Source organism: Ornithorhynchus anatinus, chromosome 2 (assembly GCF_004115215.2).
Source record: "Ornithorhynchus anatinus isolate Pmale09 chromosome 2, mOrnAna1.pri.v4, whole genome shotgun sequence".
In the NCBI taxonomy this organism is placed as follows: Eukaryota; Metazoa; Chordata; class Mammalia; order Monotremata; family Ornithorhynchidae; genus Ornithorhynchus; species Ornithorhynchus anatinus.
This window is the reverse complement of record NC_041729.1, coordinates 19,365,807-19,373,070: the sequence shown is the minus strand read 5'-3', so window position 1 is coordinate 19,373,070 and position 7,264 is coordinate 19,365,807.

The following is a 7,264-nucleotide window of genomic DNA, read 5'->3' as shown; positions in this document are numbered from 1 at the left end:
TTAGGAAATCCTGTCACTTTTACCTTCACAATATCTTGAGAAGCCTCCCTTTCCTCTCCATCTAAATTACTACCACGCAGATCCAAGTACTCATCATTTCCCACCTTGACTACCGCATTAGCCTCCTTACTGATCAACATGCATCTCTTCTCTCCCCTTTCCAGTCCATACCTTCTTTCTACTTCCCAGATCATTTTTCTGAAAAGCAATTCAGTCCACATCTCCCCACTCCCCTAAAACCTCCTATGGTTGCCCTTTCACCTCCACATCAAACAGAAACTCTTTATCATTGACTCTAACACAATTAGCTCTCTCCTTCCTACCTTACCTCTCTGATCTCCTACTACAACCCAACTCACCCATTCCACTCCTTTAACCCCAACGTATTTTCTGTACCTCAGTTTCATCTATCCCACCCCAACCCCTTGCCTATTATTTCCCTCAGGCTTAGAACTCCTTCCCGTGTCATTTCCAACAGTCCATCACTCTTACCATCTTTAAAATACTTAGAACAGTGCTTTGCGCATAGTCAACACTTAACAAATGCCATCAGTTTTATTAAAACCCTCCTAAAATCACACCCTAAGAAGACTTTCCAGGCTAAGCTCTTTATTTACCCTATCGATCCTCCCCTCTGCAGCAACTATGCATTTGGCTGTGTCCCCTTTGAGCACTCTGATCGCATCCCAGCCCCGCAGTACTTAAATAAATATTCTTATATTCTATTTCCCCTAATCTATTTTAACTATTTCCCCTAATATTTTTTAGTTACTTACCCAATCTTCCCCTGTAGACTAATCTCCTTGTGGGAAAGGATCATATCTACCAACTCTGGTATACTGTACTTTCTCAACTGTTTAGTGCAGTGCTCTGGACACAGTAAGTGCTCAATAACTATCACACATTGGGTGATGGACTGAGGCACTCTGCCTTCAGCAACAAAATCTACTCAGTTGCTTTCCCAAACTTTCAAACCAATCAATACTTTTTATTGAGCACTCACTGTGTGAAGAATACTGAACTAAGCACTTGGAGAATACAATGCAACAGGATTAGCAGACACATTCCCTGCCCTCAACAAGTTTACAGTCTTGAGCGGGCTTCTACCTCCCGCATCCTCCAACCCATGTGTCCAGACCCCCTGTTCCTCATCAATCAATCAATCAGTGGTATTTGAGTGCTTACTGAATGCAGAGAGCTATACTAAGCATTTGGGAGAGTACAATGCAATAGACTGATCCCTCTCCTCAAATGAGCCTCATGGTTTGTCTTTGTAACCTTTGATCTTGGAGCCAACTTTCCAGCTGGGGTACCAAGAACAAGAGTCTAGGAGCCACCACCTTGCCTGTGGCAGTGGTCCTGAAAAGCCAACGTGCTAGGGGAAGAGATGTTGAAAGGCTCCTTACTCAAGTGCCTCATGTCAAATGACTAACAATCTGGGTCAGTGGCCTTTATATAGCTGCCAGATTGGAATACTTGAGAAACAAGTTCAGCTGTAACGGGCGATTTTCCTCCATAGGAAGAAGGCCTTGGAGCCTGGGGGCTCTGAAAATGGTCAGACCAGCTGAGTGGCAGCTGCAGTTCACTTCTTGGATTCAGGGAGTGGGAGGGTAAAAATTCCCACCAAACCAGGCATGCCATGAAGGCAGCTGAAATCACTGAGGGGATCTGAAGGGCATGATTAAATCCAGAGGATTCTTTGAGCTCCTTTGTCCTCCCCTTTCGGATCTCTGGGCGAGTAAGTAAGATCTAAAAATACAAAAGCAGAAAAAAGTTACCAATGAGCTGTAGAGCCCCTGAATGTCCCTCCCCCTGGGAAAGGGGGAAATTAGGTCCATGGGTTATTGGAAACCAGGGGACATGGCATCTCACTCTCTGAGAAGGAGAGGAAGCTTGGGCCGGGAATCGAATAACAATAACAACAATTGTTGCCTTTATTAAGCACTTACTATTTCCTAAGCACTGGGTTAAGCTCCAGGATAGATACTAGATAATCATATCAAACTCAGTCCCGGCCCACATCGGGTACACAGTCTAAGCAGAGAGAGAGAGAGAGATCAGGTATTTAACCCCCATTTTACAGACAAGAAAACTGAGGCACGGAGTTAAGTGATTGACCAAGGTCACACAGCCAGCAAATGGCAGAGCTGGGGTTAGAGTGCAGGACCCTTAGATTTTCAGTACTCCTTGGGACTCTAAACGAGGAGCCCAGCACTACCAATATCCAGAATGACATTGGGCCAGTCCAAGGTGATGGACTGAAGTGTCCTCATCTCTGAGCCTTATTTGCTCTTCTGTAGTATGAGATCCCAAACATGATGTAGTTCAGAGTTCCCTTCCCACCAGGAGCCCACATCCAGAGGTCACATCTCCAATAACCAAATAACAACACTCTTAAAAGCCTTTACTTCAGTGGGAACAGATTCTAGCCCAAACCAGTGCTCTTCCATTAGTGGTACATTTTTTTAATGGCATTTCTTAAGCACCTATTATGTGCCAGCCACTGTACTAGGCTCTGGGGAAGATACAAGCTTGCCAGGGTGGACACAGTTCCTGTCTCACATGGGCTCACTGTCTTATTCCCCATTTTATAGTATAGGTAACTGAGGCACATACAAGTTAAGTGTCTTGCCCAGGGTCACAAAGCAGACAGGGGCAAGAGGTCCTGATTAGAACCCACTTCCTTCTGACTCTCAGACCACTACTCTATCCCCTACACCACGGTACTGGTGATTTTCCATACTACCACAAGGCATACTCTGCCCAATCTCCTTAGTTAAACCACTGTTTACCAGGGGAAGATGGCAGTAGTGTTTTCATACTGATTGCTTTAGATAACTTTTATATCATTTTAATGAAAAAGGATCATTTATTCTTAAAGTTTGCTGTTTCACTGTGTTGTTTTGCTTCTACATTAAAGGGCTAAGGGTGTTTCCCTCATGTTCCATTTTCTTCTCAGCGTCAGTTGAGAGGAGAGGACAAGGGACTGAGATACGGTGTCAGTGGTGTCAAAAGCCCCAGGGTGGGCTGCTCATAAAGAAGTCTTGGACCTTTGACAAAAGGACCAGCTTCTAAGAAAGGTCTCTGCCCAGAGCCTCATGTCAAATCATCTTGGTTTCAGACACAAGTCACCCACAGCCAACATCTACCTTTCTCCTTGGCTCCTTTCCCCAACACCATTCCTCAGGGGTAAGTGACATTGTAGAGATAGGGGCTATCGCTTGGTGACACAGCCCAGCACCCACTGAGCTCTTTGGGCTGGCAGGAACATGACATGACATGGGCCTCTTTGCAGCGAGACCTGACCTCACCATCCTGAGCCTTAAAGGGATATTACCCACTGCCAGCCAAGAGGACCCAAACACAGAGACCTCAAAGGTTTTGGGGGAATTTTCTTAGGAAAAAATTTTGCAAGGCAGAAGTGGAAAAGTTTCTGGGTTCTTTCATTTTTTTTTTTATTGCAACTGGGTGGCCAAAATCCAGAGAGAATTTTCTCGGTCTCGAGGTATTGTCCAAGTAGAGAAATAAAAACAAAAAGCCACCAGCTGCATCAAAGTGCCTGAACTAAATTGAATCAGTGCTCACAGCTTTAGTGGTGAGGCCAAGAGGAACTCATTCTCTTATTTCACATGTGAATGGAGGGAGTGTTGGCTAATGCCTTTTGCCTCCAACCAAAAAAACCCCACAAAACAACAACCAAAAATCAACCCCAGAAAAAAGAATCACAAAATGGGATCAGAGATCCAGCGAAACCCTAGCCTAAATACTCATGGGCCTTGGACTGTGTAGAAAGAGAACATCCAGTTGGTTCAGTCAATCAATCAATTGTATTTATTGAGTACTTACTGCAAGCAGAGTACTGTACCAAGTTCTGTGAGAGTATAACACAACAGAGTTGGTGGACATGTTCCCTGCCCACAACAAGTTTTCAGTCTAGAGAGGTTCCTTTTCCTGTTCTGGTTCTTCAAGGGTTGGGGAGACGTGCCAGCTTCCAACCCACAAAAGGGAGACATTGAGGACTGGAAGGTTTTTGGAAGGAAAGTATTTCCCTCCTTTCCTCAGCCAATTAATCAATCAGTTAGTGATAGTCATTACACCTACTGAGTACAAAGCATTATACCAAGAATTGGAAGACTGTAACTGAAAGAATTCACTTGTTTCCCTGCCCTTGGGGTGCTTACACTCTAATGAAGGAACACCATTCCCTACTTAGCCAGTGTTGTTAGTGAATCATATTTAATTATGTTTGTGCAAGAATTTGAACGTTCTAGCATTGTTCGCTAAAATACAATCACAAGAAGCCATTCTGAAACCACCTCCAGGTGGGAGGATTATTTTTTTCCTTATCTGCCCACTGGCATTCTTTTTCAAATGATGGAGATTTTAAAGGGGAAATCCTGGCCACCCTGTCCTTTCTGCCTCTGTGAGAATAAGATGGATTCCTGTATTTGGTCTTCCTGGGAAACTAGGAATTGAGAAACCCTCGTCCTTGTCTCCTACTCCAGGAATTAAGGCTTTTTCCCTTAGCCTTCCCTTTACATGTTCTGAAAGAGGAGGCTGCCATGGTAACATTCAAAGGGATGGGGGGGTGGGGGGAGGGTATGCTGCTGCAGACCTGACTCAGAGGTTGACTTGACAACTGCACTTCACTGGCCAAATTTCGTACTTAGGGTGGTTACTCACAGCACTCAAAAACACTGGACATGAAGACCTTTGTGACAACACATGGTACACAGGACACACAATGTATGGCATTTTCTGGGCCTGCTCAAACCTAAATTGGGTCTCTAGGAAAGTCTTGGTACCCCCTGGCCTCTGCTCTTGGGCCTTCGCATTCCCCTCCCAGGCAGCGTAGCGTAGTGGATAGAGCACGGACCTCGGAATCAGAAGATCGTGGGTTCTAATCCCGGCTCTGCCACCTGTCTGCTGTGTGACCCTGGGCAAGTCACTTCACTTCTCTGTGCCTCAGTTACCTCATCGGTAAAATGGAGATTAAGAGTGTGAGTCCCAGGTGGAACAGGGACAGTTTCTAGCCCAATTTGCTTTTATCCACCCCAGCGCTTGGTGCAGTGTCTGGCACACAGTAAGCACTTAACAAATACCACTGTTATCATCATTATTATTATTACCTCTGACCCATACGTAGCTTCTGAGCCTTGGAAATCAGTATCAGGAGTCATGACAGAAACAGACTACAGCTATTCCAAAAAAAAACTGATATAAAAGCATCTGAAGGCATTTACATATTGGACAAGGGATAGACCAATTGCAAACTGTACTGTCCAGTCTTAAAACTGGCCACTCTAATCATGTCTGGTCTGAACAATCTTCTGATTTGATCAGTTACCAAGTAATTAGTGGGTACTTACTCAGAGGTCTTAAAGAAAATCCATGATGAGCTTATTAACCAAGGAAACTATTACTCTGATGGTATCGAAAAGCCTTAGGCAGCAAACCCACCCACTGCTATCACAAAAGCAAGGACATACCTGCAACCTGCTAAGAGTAATAGTAATGGTATTTATTGAGCACCTACTGGATGCATTGTACTTTTTCCCCTGACTTCAAAGCACTCCCCAAATCTCACCTCCTCCTACAAACCTTTCCCATTTGACCTTTAACACCACAAACTGCACAAACCCACCAGTCATATCTAGCATTTACAAATTTGTTAATACCTTTGCTTGGGGCTTATATTTATTCAACTGTACATTCAATAATTTATTTTGATTATTCCAGTTGTCAATATTTTTATATCTGCCATCACCCCCATTAAAGTGTCAGGTCCTCGGGGACAGAGAACACATAATTCTGTGTGTTGAACTTTCTCAAGTACTTAGTATAGTATATTTGAAAGAATACATTACACTACAAGAGAAGCAGTATGGCTTAGTGGAAAGAGCACACGTCTGGAAGTCAGAGGACCTGGGTCCTAATCCCAGCTCTGTCCTTTGCCTGCTGTGACCTTGGGCAAGTAGCTTAACTTCTCTGGGCCTCAGTTTCCTCATCTGTAAAATGGGGACTCAATACCCAATCCCCCTCCTACTTAAACCTTGAACCTCATGTTGGTTAAGAACTATATCTGGCGTAATTATCTTGTATCTCTATTAGTGCTTGGAACTTAACAAATGCCATTGTTATTATTGCACTTAACAAATACCACTATTACTATTATCTTGTATCTACCACAGTGCTTGGCACTTGACAAACTGTTATTATTATTACCATTATTATTATTATTATCATTGCATCCAGTGGATATGCAATAAATGCTACTACTACTAATATTAATCACTTGGGAAAATACATCATGGCTTAATGGAAAGAGCATGGGCCTGGGAGTCAGAAGGTCATGGGTTCTATTGCCGGCTCCACCGCTTGTCTGCTTTGTGACCATCACAAGTCACTTCACTTCCCTGTGACTCAGTTACCTCAACTGTAAAATGGGGATTAAGACTGTGAGCCCCATGTGGGGCAACCTGATGACCTTGTATCTAACTCAGTGCTTAGAACAGTGCTTGGCACATAGTCAGCACTTAACAAATACCATAATTATTATTATTATTATTACAAAAGAAGGAAGAGACTGGTTTCATGCCCACAAGGAGCTTACATTCTAATGAGGGAGGTAGACATAAAAAGATTTACAGAGGGAGAGTTGTCTAGAGTTAATAGAGTAATCTCCTAGAAATGGTCTCCTCCCCCCAAAGCCCAGCTTGAAGTACTTTTGGGGTCTTGAAGGATCATTTAGCCCTGAGGTTTGACCAGGAAACTCATTTATCATAACCCTTTGCCTTGTCCCTCCCCGGCTCTCAGACTGTTTGTAGGCATCAGTTGTCACAAGAGCCAAGGGAGGCTGAGGAAATTGAGGGCACGTCTGCACACTGGATGTGTCACCCACACCATAATGAATTTTTCCATCGATACAGAGATTTTCATTCAGTGTCCTCGTGAAAACCACACATCCACAGGGGAAACCCAGAGTCGATTTCGGCCAGAGCAGCTGCATATGAACATGGAGGGAATCCAGAAGAAAGGCATTTCGGGGAAAGGAACCCAAATCAAAGCGGTAGTTTCAAATGAGTCGGAAAATTGAGCCAGTATCTCCATTCAAAGTGAGAGTTTGAGGGGGAAAGCAGGTTTCAGTTTGAACAGAATTGATGGTTATTTGGGCTGGATGTGCTAGAGGGCAAAACCTTTTGGGAACAGCAGAGGCCATAAAGACTCATTTGCAGGTGTGTATTTTCTTTTGGTGAATGGTCTG